General features: G+C 48.1%; 1 protein-coding gene and 1 pseudogene across 4 annotated transcripts in view; one reads left to right on the forward strand and one right to left on the reverse strand.

Moving 5' to 3' along the window:
- The window catches only part of LOC137762686 (iron-sulfur cluster assembly enzyme ISCU pseudogene), a 51647-nt pseudogene extending 41541 nt beyond the window's left edge, over positions 1–10106 (forward strand).
- GNB1 (G protein subunit beta 1) overlaps positions 1–17331 on the reverse strand; it is a 90341-nt gene extending 73010 nt beyond the window's left edge. For 2 of the 4 annotated variants that reach the window (XM_068538705.1, XM_068538704.1), the window contains exon 1: positions 17250–17317. The gene's annotated coding sequence lies outside the window, so the exon portion shown is untranslated. Of the gene's footprint in view, positions 1–16957; positions 16977–17249 lie in introns of those variants that run through there. The other 2 variants (XM_068538707.1, XM_068538706.1) reach the window with 2 other exon arrangements.
- Positions 17332–17931: the final 600 nt, after the last annotated feature.

Here is a 17931-nt window from a genome sequence, read left to right on the forward strand (position 1 = left end):
CTCTCTCCACTCTGGATCTTGCAGCACTCACCACAGGTCTGAAACTTGCTTATTCACTAGTTCACAGTCTTCCCCAAAAGAATAAAAGATTAGAAGCTATTTCCCAGTACTTGCACATCACCAATCACAGCGTCTTGCTGAAAGTAAGTATATGGCAAATGTCTGTTAAATAAATTGATGCCTTTAAGCAGTTCACTTCTGGAATCCATTCCACAGAAATCTTAGTATTAACTGGACATCCTAAAGCAGGCAATTCTCTAAATGTCATGTTATAGAGAGGTCTTGAAAGATTTAAAAAATGGCCACAGATTCTTTGCAGCTCCTCCTGTAAGAACCAGGTTCACTATTTCTCTACACTTCCAGTCTGGACGAGGCCTCATAACTTGCTCTGACCAACAGAATGTAACAAAGGTGACACTGTGTGACTTCTACGTATGGCCTCAAAAAGCCTAGCAACTTCTGCTCCCGCCCTCTTGCCACTCGGCTACCCTGAGAGGCCTGAGCTGGCCTGCTGGAGAGGTCACATGGAGAACAGAGGTGCAGCCTGGCGAAAAGTCCATGCAGGTAAGGCCTTCCCAGAAGTGCCAACGGACTGCAGACCCATGAGTGTGCAGAGCCCCCCACCACACAAAGCCCTAACTGCCAATGGTGAACACACAGTTATTGCTTGAACTCGTTAAGTTTGGGGGGCAGTTTGTTATGCACCAACAGGTAACTGATGCAAGGCCACGAGCAAGTGTTTTTAACTGCAGGACGCATGTGAGTTTAGGTCAGAGTTCTCAGCCTCGGACCGGCGATGTCTTGGGCTGGCTCACCCTTGGCTGTTCAGCAGCATCCCTGCAGCACACCACACATCATGACGACTAACTACAGGTGTCTGCAGACAAGCAACAATGGAGACCCAAAGCAAGGGGAGAATGCGAATGCTGCCTGCGCCTCCCAGGGGCTTGGCACTTCCGCGAGGGAAGGAAGGAGCCACTGCTTTGGGGGGCGTTCTTTGTGCTGTCTCCTCCTTCACATCTGATCTGGGTTGATCCATATGTCCTTTCCCTCCTCGCTGGTACCCAAAAGTCAGTTAGTGGAATGGACATTAGCAATAGCCTCTACCTATTCCTGCAAAAATTACCCTCAAGGATGTCATTCTTTTGTTTCCACAAAAGAAAAAAGACAGCTGCAAAGAACAAAAATTGCCCAGAGGATCCTTCCAGCCCCGGGCCTGCCCGGGCCCCCGAGACCTCGGACCCCAGCTGCTCAGTGGGCTCCACAGACCCGGGAGGACAGAGCCCAACAATGTCAGAAGCTTTTCTTTTTTTAAGCTAGCATTATCTAAATCTGTGAACAAATGTTTAAACTAGAAGAGCTGCTGTTTTAAAGCTCTTCTTTCATAGCTAAAGTGTAGCACACTACCCAGCAGCTTAGCATTTTCCTGAATATGTCAAGTTTTAAATTATGGGAAATGTGTGCGGTCAGTTCCCATATTTTAAGAAAATGTAAAGAGGACATGATGGTCTGTTACTGATTCAAAAAGCACATTTTAAATGCCTTGCCAATCAGTGTTAGGCACTGCGATTCTCCCTGCTCTGAGTGCATCGATTCCCAGGAAAAGCTCCCTGCCCTCTTCCCTTCTCATCTCTCTGGGTCTACAGCAGCCATCCCCAAACCCACACCCCAAGAGTGGTTAAGCAATCTCAAGCCTTTCCAATAACCCTCCTATCCATTCTCCGGAAACTACCTACACGTTATTAAGGCCTCGTTAAGTGGTTTCACAGGCCACTGTCCCCAAACCTAACTGTGCATCACGTTCGCTTGGGACATTCCTCTAAACCACCTGAGTCTCAGGCTTACAGATGGACTGACGGACACTTTCAGGGGGTCTGACTCAGTCAGGTTCAAGAACTAACCCTGCCCACATAAAGAGCCCAACTGGCACGCCCTCTACTTCCAGCCTGTGCTAGTTGGGAGAGTGAGAGACAGAGCCTCACAACTCTGCAAACACAATTTGAAGGGAACACCATGAAGCAGTAACTGTGGTCAATCAACGTGATCAAGAGCAACAGTGGTGGCCAGAAAAAGCCTCTTTGAGGTGACACTCAAGCTGAGACCTAAAGGATTAAGGACTCAGCAGTGAAAACAGCAAAAGGAAGGAGATGTCAGGTGGACACGAAGATAGACGAGTCTGGAGGTCAGAAAGGCTGCAGTAGAGATATAAATTTGAGAGTCTTCAAAACTATCAGTAAACAGCATTTAAAACAGACAAGAACAGATGGGAACAGCCATGATCACCTAAGGAGAGCCCAAGAACAGAGAGAATCCTGGACTCAAGATGGAGAAACACCAGACAACTGAAGGCAGGCAGGGCAGGCAAAAGAGGAACCTTGGAAGGAAACCAAAAAGGACAAAGCGGCAGAAGGCGAACCAGGAACTAAGAGAAGAGTGTGTTTCAAAGAGGTGGTGGGCAAGTGAGTTCAATGCCAAGAGGCAGAATATGATGAAAACAGAGAAAAATGACCATTTCAGGGAGTTTTACTTTGCAAGCAGAAACATCAAGGCACTTACAGACAAGGAGAATGGAAATGAGATGGGCAGAGACTCCTGAATGGTTTCTCCATCCTCTGACCCCACGCTGACCCAAAAAGCCCAGCTCTATTCCTGAACTTTGGTTCTGTGAGACATCCAGAATCCTGATAAGACATTTACCTTTTCTACCTAAGTTCTCTCTATTGTTTTCTTCAACCTGCAACTGAGACTTCTTTTTACAAGCTCGGCCATGAAAGGAAGGTAAAGACATGGGAGATAGGGAGCTAGGAACGCAAGGAAAACAGGGCCCAGGAGGAAGCTCTAGGTAACTTTAGTGGGTTGAAAAGTGTCCCTCGAATATTCTTGTCCACCTGGAACCTGTAAATGTGACTTTATTTGGAAAAAAGGTCTTTGCAGGTATAATTAGTTTTAACTCAAAATGAGGTCACAATGGATTAGGCCCGCATCCAACGACTGGTGTTCTTATAAAAGCAGAGACAGACACAGAGAGAAGGCCACATAAAACAGGCAAAAACTGGATTGCCAGCAACTACCCGAAGCCAGAAAGAGGCATCAGAGGGAGCTGCCCTGTCAAAACCTTGATTTCAGACTTCCAGCCTCCAGAACTATGAGAGAATAAATTTCTGCTGTTTTAGCCACTCCTTTTGTGGTAATTTGTTACTGCAGCCCCAGGAAACTAAGAGTAACATTTCAGAGCCACACAGAAGAACCCCTGAAAACCTTAAGTGAGACAGCAAGCACAGAGACAGAAATAAAGAGCAGGGATCGGCTTGGAGAAGCGTGTGAGGAAAGGAGGAAGGCAAAGGTCACAGGCAGGGGTGGTAACGGAAGCAAATACGTCAGTGCTTGCGCCACACTAAGCACGGGGGTAAGTGTTCCATTTGCACCATCTCGTTTCATCCTCACCACCAGCCCAGGAGACGGGAAAACTGGGAGAGGAGTTATACAACTTGCTCACAGCCTCAAAGCTCAGACTGCAGAGCCAGGATGTCCAGCACATGGGCACGGAGAAGCCACGGAGGAAGGAACACCATCAACTGTTATGTAGTTACTGGTCATGTTTTCAAAGATGTAAACATAATGTGTAACAAAGTAGAAAAAGTAGAATTTAAAAATCTACACATACAGTGTGATCTCCAGTCTGGGGGGTGGATGAATCTCTGAATACATGTGCATGAGTAACAAAACTAAATGAAAATACAACAACATAATATTATAGGTTATTTCCAGATAGGTAAATTATATACTTTCCCCCTCATTTTTGTTTTTTTTTTGTTTTTTATTTTTGGCTGCATTGGGTCTTCGTTGCTGCACGTGGGCTTTCTCTAGTTGCAGTGAGCGTGGGCTTCTCTTGTTGCGCACCACGGGTTCTAGGCATGCGGGCTTCAGTAGTTGTGGCACATGGGCTCAGCAAGTGTGGCTTACGGGCTCAGCAGTTGCAGCATGCGGGCCCTAGAGCGCATGGGCTTCAGTAGTTGCAGAGTGTGGGCTCAGTAGTTGCAGCACGCGGGCTCTAGGGCACGCAGGCTCTGTAGTTGTAGCTCGTAGGCTTAGCTGCCCCGCGGCATGTGGGATCTTCGCTCCCCAACCAGGGATCGAACCCACGTCCCCTGCACTGGAAGGCGGATTCTTAACCACTGGACCACCAGAGAAGTCCTCTCCCCCTCATTTTTATAATGCTAATTTTCTACAATAAACAATTAAACACTTTTATTATTAAAGTACAAAAGTTAAAGATAAAAACTGGGGACAGTAAAATGGACTTACTGAAAAGGACATCTTTATGAAAACAATAACAGTGATAACTTAGGGGGAACAAGGCCCTCAAAGAATGAAGACAGGGGGACTTCCCTGTGGTCCAGCAGTTAAGAATCCACCTTCCAATGCAGGGGACGCAGGTTCGATCCCTGGTCGGGGAACTGAGATCCCACACGCTGCGGGACAACTAAGCCCGCACCAAAACGAAGAGCCCACACGCCACAACTAAGACCGATGCAGCCAAAAATAAATAAATAAATATTAAAAAAAAAAAAAAAAAGAATGAGGACAGGACAGATGGAGGAACTGAGGCAGTGAAGACAGATCGCCTGTCCAGGGAGTTTAATTTTAAACAGAGAAAAATAAGAATAGTGGCTGAAAAAGATACCAAGATTAACTGGGAGATTAAGTTATATAAGACTTATTAGTCACGTTTGAAGACAGAATAGAAGGAGCCCCTGAAGAAGAAACTAAAGATAAAACTGTTGGTGAGTATGTTCTCAAGTGGAAGAATCTTCCCTTTAATAATATATGAAGGAGGCAGGTGCAGACACAGAAGTCCTCTGAGATCAAAGAGTAGGGGAGAGGAGCTCAAGCTAGATGGTCCATGGTGTAATAATTAAGAGCACGGGCTCTAGAGGCAAACAACTGACGTTCAAACATGGGTTCCACAGATTCCTGGCTCTGATTCTGGCCAATTACCTAATCTCCCCATAGGTTTAGCCACCTATGAAATGGGGCTATTCACAGGACCTGGCTCAGAGCTGATTAGACGATCAAACAGTAATACCGTCAAGTTCTTAGCACGGTGCCTAGCTAGCATAGTAGGCACCTAACAAGGCCGAGCTAATAGCACTGGGGTCATCTGCAAAATGCAAGTTCATATACTGCCAAGAGAACTGCAGGTGGAGGACAGAAGGGCCACGGTTTGAAGGAATTTATTTCAACAGGGTAATCTTCAAGTACCTCTCCCAACATACTTTATATATAGAAACATCTGTGCCAAGTGGCGATAACCTCAATTTCCCAAGCCCTCTTTATTTCAGTTCCTCGCTCGGTCCTGTCTCGGGGCTTCTCCCTTTGCCCAGGTATCTGCCTGCTTCATCCCCTCACCTCCCCTTGCTCTCGAGTTCAGATGTTTCCACCACCCTTTTAAAATGAAATCAGCCATCTCTATGGCCCTGCTCTGATTTCTCTTTCAGCACAAACTTTTCCACCCGCCATCGGACAGATGACGTTCCTCTCACCAGAGGGGGGTGGGCGTCTCTCCTCACTGCCCCATCACCAGCTGCCCGCTGGTACTGCTCAGCCTTGAATGTGCATTTCCCTGACACTCTCCCTCCCCTTGTTTACAGGTGCTCCTCCTTCTCAGCACCTGACAGTGCTCAAGCTACTCCATCTAAAATCAAGGCAGGGGACTTCCCTGGTGACGCAGTAGTTAAGAATCCACCTGCCAATGCGGGTGACACGGGTTCGAGCCCTGGTCCAGGAAGATCCCACATGCCGCAGAGCAACTAAGCCCATGCGCCACAACTACTGAGCCTGTGCTCTAGAGCCCGCGAACCACAACTACTGAAGCCCGCGCGCCTAGAGCCCGCGCTCCGCAACAAGGGAAGCCATCGCAATGAGAAGCCCGCGGCACCGCAACGAAGAGTAGTCTACGCTCGCCACAACTAGAGAAAGCCCGCGCACAGCAACGAAGACCCAACACAACCAAAAATAAATAAATAAATAAAATTTATTTTAAAAGTAAATAAATAAAATAAAGGCAGAACAGGGACTTCCCTGGTGGTCCAGTGCCTAAGACTCTGCACTCCCAATGCAGGGGGACCTGGGTTCGATCCCTGGTCAGAGAACTAGATCCCACATGCCACAACTAAGAGCCTGCAAGCCGCAACAAAGATCCTGCGTACCACAACTAAAACCCGGCACAGCCAAATAAATAAATACATTTTTTAATTTTAAAAAAAGAAATAACTAGAAAAATAACAATGAGAGGAGCAGCAACATTATACATTTTAGCACACCTCTTTAATGCCTGTCTCAAGTGGAGAGGGCTGGATTCTCACATCTGCTTCTGCACTCAATCTGGTGCAGTATCTTGTTTTGGTTGAAGATGAGGAAAATTCAGCCTCACAGATATGTAGTTGGAAAAAGGAGGAGTAGGGCTTCCTTGGTGGCGCAGAGGTTAAGAATCCACCTACCAGTGCAGGGGACACAGGTTCAAGCCCTGGTTCGGGAAGATCCGACATGCCGACAGGCCGTGGAGAAATTAAGCCCATGAGCCACAACTACTGAGCCCAGGCACCTAGAGCCCGTGCTCCGAAACAAAGAGAAGCCACTGCAATGAGAAGCCCGCGCACCACAATGAAGTGTAGCCCCGCTCAGCAACTAAAGCCCGTGCGCAGAAACGAAGACACAACGCAGCAAAAAAATAAATAAATTTATAAAAAAGAAAAGGGAGGAGTACTGTAACAGCCTTTCCAAATAAATACAGACAGTCTTTTTTGATACTACATCAAAACTTGACAAGTGGTAAGTTTCTTAAAGAGCAGTTCTGGGCTTCCCTGGTGGCGCAGAGATTATCTACCTGCCAATGCAGGGGATACGGGTTCAGGCCCTGGTCCGGGAATATCCCACATGCCACAAAGCAACTAAGCCTGTGAGCCACAACTACTGAAGGCTGCGTGCCTAGAGCCCATGCTCCGCAGCAAGAGAAGCCACCGCAATGAGAAGCCTGCGCACCGCAACAAGCAGCCCCCGCTCGCCGCAACTAGAGAAAAGCCCGTGCACAGCAAAGAAGACCCAACGCAGCCAAAAATAAATAAATTTATATTAAAAAAAAGGGTAGTTCTGATGTGGAATCTGAAACTATGTCAATCAACTTTCCATACTGTTACATCAAGCACCAGGGGCTTCACTCCATTCTTGTGCTTTGAATGGATCTTTTACTCATCTGTGAGTAGCATCAAGCACAGGCCATTTGGAAAATATCAGCTCACTGAGTTAAGCAAATCTTCCAAATGTTGACACGTTTTATTATATAACATTAAAAAAAGAAACATTTCGTTAGCATCACCTCCTATCTTGCAAAAAAAAGTCTTTAAGTACTGGGAAGCTGTCAAGCTCATGGTAGCAGAATCAAGTTTTCCAAAATTCAAATTTCCATTTGAAAGCTCAAATTTTATCACTGCCAACAATACTGTCAGTTATTTTCCTTGAAGTATCTGGTTCACTTCGTTCGTTTTTATGAAAATATCTGCCAAATTCCCCTGTCTAAACAGCCATCATTTTTTGTCAGCTGTTCTTTCAACTCAAGCGATCGCAGAGTTGCTTGTCCAGGAGACGGCTCTCACATGTTAAGATGCATCAGTGCTTTATGCCAACTTTCCATTTTGTCACATAGGCCAGTAAAAAGATGGATACTCAGGTTGAAGTTTAACAAAATTAATTTTGATTGCTTCATCAAGGGCATTAGATTAAACTGGATTTTTTTTTTTTAAACCACAAATTCACAGCGGTGAAGAATACTATGACTACAATAACCGCTATAACTGGCTTGGTACCATGGCTTTGATTTCTGCTACAGAACCAGCAGTATCACCCAGCACTGCTTCGTACCATCAGTGGGAATGTCAACACAGTGAAAGTCAAATGACATCTTAATGTGATCATGACAGCAGCCTGGACCTAATGAGCCCCAGAGTCTACAGACTGTACTCGAGACTCCTCGCTCTAAGTGATGGTGAAACCCAAGACATCAACCACCATCTAAATACTAATAACTCATCCAGACCACTCCTCCAGAGCTCCACATTCACGTGTACAAAAGTCTACAATTGGACAAACACTTCAGAGTGTTTCAGAGACTGGTAATACTGTAGTGAACCAAAGTGCCTGTCTTCATGGAGCTCAGAACTAGTGGGTAGATCAACATAGAGGCTAGGGAGACAGAGCAAAGGAAGACAGAGATTAATGAGAGCGGAGAACACCCTCTAAGGAGGAGATATCAGAACAAAGACCTGAATGAAAGGAGTGGATGGTCCAAACAGACCTCCAGGAGAAGAGCTTTGCAAGAAGAAAGAGTAAAGTGTAAAAGGCTAGTGTTTTCTAATGCAGAATGTGGGAACGCCTCCTGGGGTCCTCAAACCCAAGGTGCAAAGACTCACTCACTGTCTTCCCATCAAACCACTGCTCATTTCAGTAAATGCAGAACAGCCACCCGGACTTCCAGGAGAGAAACCTGTACTCGCTCACTCCCTTCTGACCTTCCACGCAGTCACCTAAGCATCTCAGTCACCAGTTACCAGCTTTTCTACCCTGGCCCAGACCCCCCTTCCTCTCTACAGCATCCCATCTGGAATCTGACCCGTCTTCCTCCTTCCTCTGAGCACGCTCCAAGTTCAGGACCAAGTGATGTTCCTGATCAGGTACATCTCCTTACCCTTTGAGGGCTTCCTAGAGCCCTCGACGTAAAAGTGCAAATTCTTTACCAAGACTCTGACCTCTCAGTATCCCTTTCTCACCACTCTCCAGTCCTTTGGAACTTCTGTCCCTAGACAACTCATGCTCTCTTTCATTCGATAAATAATTACTGAGCACCTATCTTGCACTACACTGTTATACGTGCTGGAGACAGTGGGTGAAGGAAACCAACTGGTTGCATGAAAAACATACTCAACCATCTCCTCAGCCTGGAACACTCTTTCCTTCCCCACCACAGGCCAGGCAGCCTCCAACTGGAGAACCCTTTCAGTCTCAGCGTAAACATTTTCCAGCAAGCCTGCAAGACAGTGGCGGCCCTGCTGCTCCAGCCCCGCGCCTGACCACCCGCCCGCCAGCTCCGGCTCGGCTCTATCACAAGAAGGTTGTTGATCATTATGAAAATCCCCAAAAAGTGGGGTTCCTTGACAAAACATCTAAAAATGTTGGAACCAGACTGGTGGGGCTCCAGCGTGCAGTGATGTAATGAAATTACAGATTCAAGCAGATGAAAAGAGGAAGATGGTCAACGGCAGGTTTAAAACATTTGGCTGTGGTTCTGCCATTGCCTCAAGCTCGTCAGCCAGCAAGTGCGTAAAGGGGAAGACAGTGGAGGAAGCCACGACCATCAAAAACACAGGGGGCGGGGCTTCCCTGGAGGTGCAGTGGTTGAGAATCCGCCTGCCAATGCAGGGGACATAGGTTCAAGCCCTTGTCCGGGAAGATCCCACATGCCGCGGAGCAACTAACCCCGTGCACCACAACTACTGAGCCTGCGCTCTAGAACCCGTGAGCCACAACTACTGAGCCCGCGTGCCACAACTACTGAAGCCCATGCGCCTAGAGCCCGTGCTCCACAACGAGAGAAGCCACCGCAACGAGAAGCCCGCGCACCTCAACAAAGAGTAGCCCCCGCTCGCCGCAACTAGAGAAAGCCCGCGCGCAGCAACGAAGAACCAACACAGCCAAAATTAAATAAATTAAAAATAAATAAATTTATATTAAAAAAAAAAAACACGGGGGCTTCCCTGGGGGCCCAGCAGCTAGGACTCCACACTCCCAACGCAGGGGGCCTGGGTCTGATCCCTGGTCAGGGAACTAGATCCTGCGTGCCGCAACTAAGACCTGGCGCAGCCAAATAAGTAAATAATATCAAAAAAAATTTTAAATCATTTAAACAAACAAAAAACACCGTTATCACCAAGGAGCTCTGCCTTCCCCCTGTGAAACTGTACTGCTCCATGATAGCCAAAGATGCCATCAAGGTCACCCTGGCTGATTACAAACTGAAACAAGAACCCAAGAAAGGCGAGGCTGAGAAGAAATGAGCCCTCGGGGAAGTCTCCCACAGGTCACACAGGCTGCTTCCCTCCCTCCCCCGCCACCAGCAGTCACGCACACGGAGGTGTTCAGAGGCCCTTGCACTGAAACAAAAGAGCTATGAGATCTGCACAACGTTTGCTATTCACATTGTGACTCTAATGCAAGCAAAATACACAGTCTAATTAATTGTTCTGAATCCTGTGTTTTCTTTCAGCTCACGTTTATTGCCTTAATCCAGTCCAAGTCTATTTCGAACTCTGTGTGTGGCCCCAAAACTGAAATCAATAGTGAAGTCCATCGTTTGGGTAGTCATGAAGTGCACAATCATCTAATTTTCCTGAACCCATTTTGGGGAAGATTACCAGTAGAATACCTTGGTAAGATTACTTGACAGAACCAAGTACTGTACATAAAACAGATCTGCATACGTATAATAAAGGAATGTAAGACCCCGCCCCCCAAAAAACACACAAAAACCCCATTTTCCCTAGGAAGCCATCACTAAACTCTAGAATAGGTTAGCTGCCCCTGCGATCCACCACCCTTGTCTTTCACCTTTGTACACAAACTGCTTGTCAGCCTCCCTGTTAAACTATAACATAAGGTCCTGGGCCACGCCCATTCTATAATTTATAGACTCAGCACCTAGCAGAGAAGATGCTGAATGAGCATTTGTTAAACAAATTTCCGGTTATAATACTTTTGAGAATATATGAAAAATATTTCATTGTCACTAGCTGGCAAATTAAGGGATGCCAAAGAATGTTTTGTGAAGTCCAAAATAATTCAGCATCACAAAGGGAGGTGGAAGTGAGAGCTTTAAAAAATAAACAATCATTTTACCAGTTTCAAAATGAATTACAGGATCAAAACTGTCCTATAAAGGTAAAGCCTTTTGAACAAAATGAAAACAGACTCATAGCTATTCATGAGACTCAAAGAGAACTGGTGGTTGCCAGAAAGGGGCAGGAGGACAAAACAGGTGAAGGGGATTAAGAGGTACAAACCTCGTTATATAATAAATAAGGGGACTTCCCTGGTGGCGCAGTGGTTAAGAATCCGCCTGCCAATGCAGGGGTCACCGGTTTGATCCCTGGTCCGGGAAGATCCCACATGCCGCAGAGCAACTAAACCCGTGTGCCACAACTACTGAAGCCGCGTGCCACAACTACTGAGGCCTGCGCGGCTAGAGCCCGTGCTCCGCCACAAGAGAAGCCACCGCAATGAGAAGCCCACGCACCGCAACGAAGAGCAGCCCCCCCTCGCCCCAACTAGAGAGAAAGCCCGCGCAGCAAAGACCCAACGCAGCCAAAAATAAATAAATAAAATAAATTTATTTTAAAAAATAAGATAAATAAATAAGTCGCAGGGATATGACACACAGCATAAGAAATATGGTCAATAGGGGGAATTCCCTGACAGTCCAGCGGTTAAGACTCCATGCTTCCACTGCAAGGGGACCAGTTTCGATCTGTGGTCAGGGAACTAAGATCCCACAAGCCTCATGGTGCGGCCGGGGGGGGGGGGGGGGGGGGAAAAAGAAAGAAATATGGTCAATAATATTATAATAACTTTGAATGGGGACAGAGAATTACTAGACTTATCATGGTGATCATTTCATAATGTATGCAAATGTCAAAGCCCTAAGTAGTACACCTGAGACTAACACAATACTGTACATCAACTATATTTTTAAATAAATTCAGTTATTTTATTTTTATTTGTTTTTGGCTGCGTTGGGTCTTCATTGCTGCATGTGGGCTTTCTCTAGTTGCGGCGAGCGGGGGCTACTCTTCGTTGCGGTGCGCGGGCTTCTCATTGTGGTGGCTTCTCTTGTTGCAGAGCATAGGCTCTAGGCGCGCGGGCTTCAGTAGTTGTGGCTCATGGGCTCAGTAGTTGTGGCTCGCGGGCTCTAGAGAGCAGGCTCAGTAGTTGTGGCACACGGGGTTAGTTGCTCCGCAGTATGTGGGATCTTCCCAGACCAGGGCTCAAACCCATATTCCCTGCATTAGCAGGAAGATTCTTAAACACTGTGCACCAAGGAAGCCCTCAACTATATTTTAATTAAAAAAAAAAAAAAGCTTTTTGAGAAAAGAAAGAATGTCAGAGATGACTTGGGAGAAAGTAAGGTAGTAAATTAAAGTGATGGGGGCTTCCCTGGTGGTGCAGTGGTTAAGAATCCACCTGCCAATGCAGGGGACACGGGTTCGAGCCCTGGTCCGGGAAGATCCCACATGCCGTGGAGCAAGTAAGCCCATGTGCCACAACTACTGAACCTGCGCTCTAGAGCCTGCGAGCCACAACTACTGAGCCCATTTGCCACAACTACTGAAGCCCTCATGCCTAGAGCCCGTGCTCTACAAGAGAAGCCACGGCAATGAGAAGCCCACACACCACAACGAAGAGTAGCCCCCGCTTGCCGCGACTAGATAAAGCCCGCACGCAGCAACAAAGACCCAATGCAGCCAAAAATAAATAAGTTAAATAAATTAATTAAGTAAATAAATTAAATAAATAAATAAAAATAAAGTGACAGGGATTTGCAAAGACAGCTGACACATGTTTCACACCCTAAATTAATACTCCTCTGGAACCAATAGGAAGAAAGACAAATCTCTCAGTAAACTGTCTTCTCATAATCTACCATTATCATAGTTTAAAAGACTGTCACAGGGACTTCCCTGGCGGTCCAGTGGTTAAGACTCCTCGGAGAGCGTTTTCAATCCCTGGTCAGGGAACTAAGAGCCTTCATGCCACGCGTGCCAAAAACAAAAAAACAAAAAAACTGTTACAAAGCAAGGCCATTAGCAATAGTAACGGTGATCCTCTAACAGAGCACTGCGGCCAGGCACTGTTCCAAGTGCTTCACACGTATGCTAACTCACTCAATCCTCACAACCGCCCTAGGAAGGAGGTTCTAGTGTGCCTGTTTTACACATACGGAAACAGACACAGAGAATTCAAACCCACATCCACACCAGCAAGTTCAGTTACACAACTGGGTTCTAACTCAGGCAGTCTCAGTCCTTTAAGAAAAGAGTGAATTTCTTTCCCTCCCGGCAATTCAGGAATTATCTTAAAGTTCCTAGGACAATTTTTTTTTTTGGAAACCTGCTGTAGAAGCTTTAACACTCTCTTGTCTAATTAGAAAGTGTCCAGAATTTTTTAAAGCTTTACCAACTACAACACTTGGAGGTAGTCAAGAGAATTTGTAATCCGCATGGGGGATATATTTTACAATTGCCACAGGACTGAGTCAGAAGACACGCAGACACGTATAAAGACACAATTACCCACAAGTAAACAAGAATATATTCAATCCCCTTAGTATTCTAGTCCTGACAGGTTAAAGAGTAAATAGCGTTTCCCACCTTGATAAAGTACATTATTAAGCCTGGACCAGGAATTCCCTGGCAGTCCAGTGGTTAGGACTCTGCTTTCACCGCCGTGGGCCCAAGTTGAATCCCTGATCAGGGAACTAAGATCCCGCAAGCCCCCCCACCCCCCACCCCAAAAAAAAGCGCCTGGGGCAACTAATTATTCAATCATAACCTTTTATCAATGGCAACATGGATGCAACTGAATAATCTCTTCAGAATTATTACTTTTGATAGTCTTGACCTGGTCTTTTAATCATTAACTTTTTAAAAATGGCTTTTTTCCCAGAATTTTAACTTAGTAAGTCAAATAAGGGAATACTCAAGTCTCTCAAAGAAAGCAATATTGTGCTATAAAATGGGAAGCTTTTCTATCATTGGAAGTCAGCAGGAATTTCCATCAATTACTGTGGCACCTAATGGTAGGCACTGCAACAAGAACTAGAGGCCTAAAAGGTTTCAAAAGCTTTCAGCGTTCCTCTAATCCACCGATCAATTCAAGTGTCTATAGATGGCCTGTTTTTCTTAAATGAGAGTTGTGGAACAAAACTCACAGCTCTAAAAAGAAGTGGAACTCTTCATTTTCCAGAAGAGTCAGTGTAATGTTGCATTACTCAATACACAGCCACACTCTCCACAAAAATTTGGACTCTTTCTTCCTTCCAGTAATGTTACACATTCAGTTTTATAAATTATTTCTCTGATCTCAGTTTAAATTTGTTTTTATCCCCTCATTCTATGTTCACTAAACCAAACACTCAACTGAACTGCCTGCTTCATAAATTCTCCAACCACTCTCATCCAGAAATGCAAACCTGAGAGATCAGAATTTATACCAGGGTTAAAAAATTCTAAAACTTTTTGTTCAATGCCTTATTAGACTCATCCTAAATAAGGGTTTTAAAATAATATGGCACGCCATATGGTCAAGCCCAGATAACAAAATTGAGAATATCTATGACCAATCCACTAATGCCAAAGCCAAAGTCTCTAGACAGTAAGAACTTAATCCCATTTAGAAGCCAACATGAGCCAAATCTTTTGGGTAGAGAAAACAGCAATCCAATGAAGAAACTATAATTGATGCCAATACTGCACGTCTGCAATAAAATGTTATTTATTAAAGTACTAGCTAAAAAGGCAACTGGTGGTAGGTAAATCTACAACTGTCCTGAAGACCCTTCTCGAAGCTAATTGTAGAAATACAACTTTTCCAATCAAACTAAAGGGTAACAGACACAGAAAATTTTAGCAAAATAAAAGGTAACAGAAACAAAACTTTGAGAAATAAATTAACTCCTCATAAAATCTGCGCACTTCTCATGTGGTCAATATAAGACCTAGGTGTTCCAAGCTCTGAAATCAAAGCCACTAAGCATGGAAAAGATTTGACAGCCTTTTGGCAGCCTTTCAAATCTCTTTTGAGATTAAAATGAAATCTGAGGAAATTTACTTCAACTCCCCCTGAAACAGAAGTAACTCGAGACATCAAACAAAGAGAAATCTTTATTAAGGTATCATTAAAGAACATTCTGCTTAGTACATGCCTGATGACATAAATACAGCTCTGTCATAACTGAGATATCATACAAAAGGAATATTCTTGTCTGATGGGCATGTTCATTTAAGAAAGTGTCCACTCTGAATCAAAACTACATAGTTGAACAATATTCTTTATAAGCACACTCTTGACCATTTACACAGAAGATGAGAGGCAGCCTTAACACTGGCTCCCCAAGCAGGGAGAACTGGGAGCGAGCCACAGGCACAATCATAAAACTTAACTTCGCTTTCCTCAACTCTCACCTTCTAAGAAAACACTGCAGCACTTACAATGCCTGTGAAACCAGAGGCGTGTAACAGAGGGAGTCTCGGGAGGAGAGAGGCCCTGCAGTCCAGCCTTACAGCAGCCGGAAAGCTTCCCCGACGGGGTCCTGCCAGGCCGGCCTCTGACCCTTCCAGTTGCACTCCATTTCTGACAGCTCTGTCAAAGTTAAATCGAGCCAAAAGCTACCACCCAGTTCTGCCGTCTGGAGGTTCTAAGACCTGTTTCCATGTTGGTGGCACCAGCCCTATCCCCAGCCACACACCCATATTAGTAAGGAAGCAAAAAAGGAACTGCCTGTTCGTTTTCTTTTTGCAATATGTACCTTCCGGAAGAATCCAGAACAGGCCCTATCTATCTTAATAGAACGCAAACTGAAATCTTTCTTTGAAATACAAACCCCTTCCACCCTTCAGCTACAGCTTCAAATTAGAAAACAGAGAACTCAGCTTCAAATTAGAAAACAGAGAACTCAGGTAGAAATCTTATCGGTAACAATGGATTTTAGACCTTATCCAGTATCTGGGGCTGAAGAGAAGGGAACTTCTCACAAAGCTAATACTTCCACTTATTTGCTAACTATGAAAAATATCTACATATTTTCTTAATAATCTCATAAGCAACTGCTTAATCATTAAACGTTATTGGAGATCACTGTGTTACCAAACAGGTAACAAAATGAAAATACAAAAAAAAAAAAAAGGGCTCTAATACTCCCCGAATCAGAACTACAGATTACGACTTTTACATCATTTATGCACAAACTCAGTAACGTACTCTTTAACTGCAAATGTCCACCAACTTCCTTTCCCAAAATAAACACCCCTACATCGCTGTTCTCTTTCAGTCAGTGAGTCTCACAATCCTAACTTAAAAGGTTCCATAAAGAGGAATTAAGTGGATAAACCTACTTGGGTATGCCAACGAGGTAATTTAAAGGACTTCAAAGATGTTTAAACACCATTTAGGTCAAGCATCAACTCGCAAGGAAAAATACAGGAAGATTTTCCAAAGTCCGATGGCTCAGCGATCCTTGCGTGGAATTTCCAGCACCCTCCACCCGGCCGGGGCCGAGAGCGACCCCGACCCTCTCCCGCCGCCCCCAGCTGCGCCCCCGCCCCCGGGCGGCGCCCCCGGAGCCCCGCGGCGCGGGCGGCGGCTGACAAAGGCCGCGCGGAGGACGCGCCATCTTGCCGGGCCCGCCGGGGGCCATTCATTCGGCGCGGGGCGCGGGAGCCCGGCCACCGCCCGCAGGCTGCGCACCTGCACGGGGGCTTCGGGCGGCCCCGCTCGGGCCCGGCGGCGACCGCGGGGCCGGGGCTCGCGCTCGCAGAGCGCTTTGTCCGCCCCGCGCGCCCTCGGCGCCGCTTCCTCATTTCTCCGCCGCGGCGACGCCAGCCTCCCCGCGAGCAGCCGAAAGGCCGCTTTCCCCGCAGCTCGTCCTCCCGCGGCCAAGGACGGCGCCCACCGCGGGGCAGGGCCGCGGCCGCCTTTGTTCCCTGCCCCGCCTGGCGCCCCTCCTCCGGGCCACCTCCCAGGCGTGGGGCGCCGGACCCGGACCCCAAACCCCGGAGCCTCCGGCCCCGCCCCCACCGCGGACCCCAGGACCCGGACTGCAGGCCTGCACCCGGTACCCCAAACCAGAGCCCCGGACCTAGACTCCAGATCCCGGTGCCCCAATCCAGGCCCGAGCCCGGGACTTCGGTCTCGGTCCCGGCCGACGGCTGCGGGGTCCCCGCCGCCCCCGCCCCAGCCCCGCGGACCCCACCCGGGCGGGGCAGGAAGACGCGACCCGGAGGCCGGGTGGGGGCGGGGAGGGTGGGGGCGGGGCGGTCCGGGCGGGCGGGCGACTGGGGGGCGATGGGGAGGGGCGGGGATGAGGGCCGGGGCTGGGGGTCGGGGCCGGGGGTCTGGGCTGGGGCCGGGGCCGCGGTCGCCGCGCTCACCTCGACACCGCGTCCCGCCTGCCGCGCCCGCTCCCCGCCGCCTCAGCCGCCTCGGCCGCCGCCCCGGGAGATGGTCGCGCTCAGGCCGCTCCACGGGCGCTGCGGGCAGGTGCGCCGGCGAGGCTCGGTCTGTCGGTCCCGCGGCGGCTGCTCCACTCCCGCGCCCGCGCCCGCTCCCGCCGCCGCCGCCGCCTCCGTCCGCCCCTCAGACGCCTCCAGCCATCGGGATGGGCGCGGCGGCCCCTGCCCGCAGCCTCGGGAAACCCCACGGTCGCGTCACCGCGCACGTCGCGCGCGCACGCACCGCTCGACCGAGTCCCCGGCGCGCGCGCGCGCGCTTCGGCCCTGCGCCAGCCCCGCGCGCGTACGCGAGCCGCTTAAAGGGGCAGCGCCGCGCCCTCAGGGACCCGCTCCGGGAGCCTCCAAGGCAGGCCTGCCTCTCGCCCGCGCCGGGCTCCGCGCCTCAGGGGCTGGCCCGCGGGGCCCTGCGCTGGCGTGGGTCTGCCTGCTGCCGACCCGCTTGGTTCCCAGCCATGTGGACGTGGGTAGAGGCCGCAGGGTGGGAGCCTGCCACCGGACCCGGTGCCCGGCAAAGGCACTCTGCACCCCGCACATGCGCCCAGCACACGCGCCCCGTAACGCACTCTGCGCCCCACATCTGCATTCTGCACCCCGCACACAC

This window comes from Eschrichtius robustus, chromosome 3 (assembly GCF_028021215.1).
Source record: "Eschrichtius robustus isolate mEscRob2 chromosome 3, mEscRob2.pri, whole genome shotgun sequence".
Lineage (NCBI taxonomy): Eukaryota > Metazoa > Chordata > Mammalia > Artiodactyla > Eschrichtiidae > Eschrichtius > Eschrichtius robustus.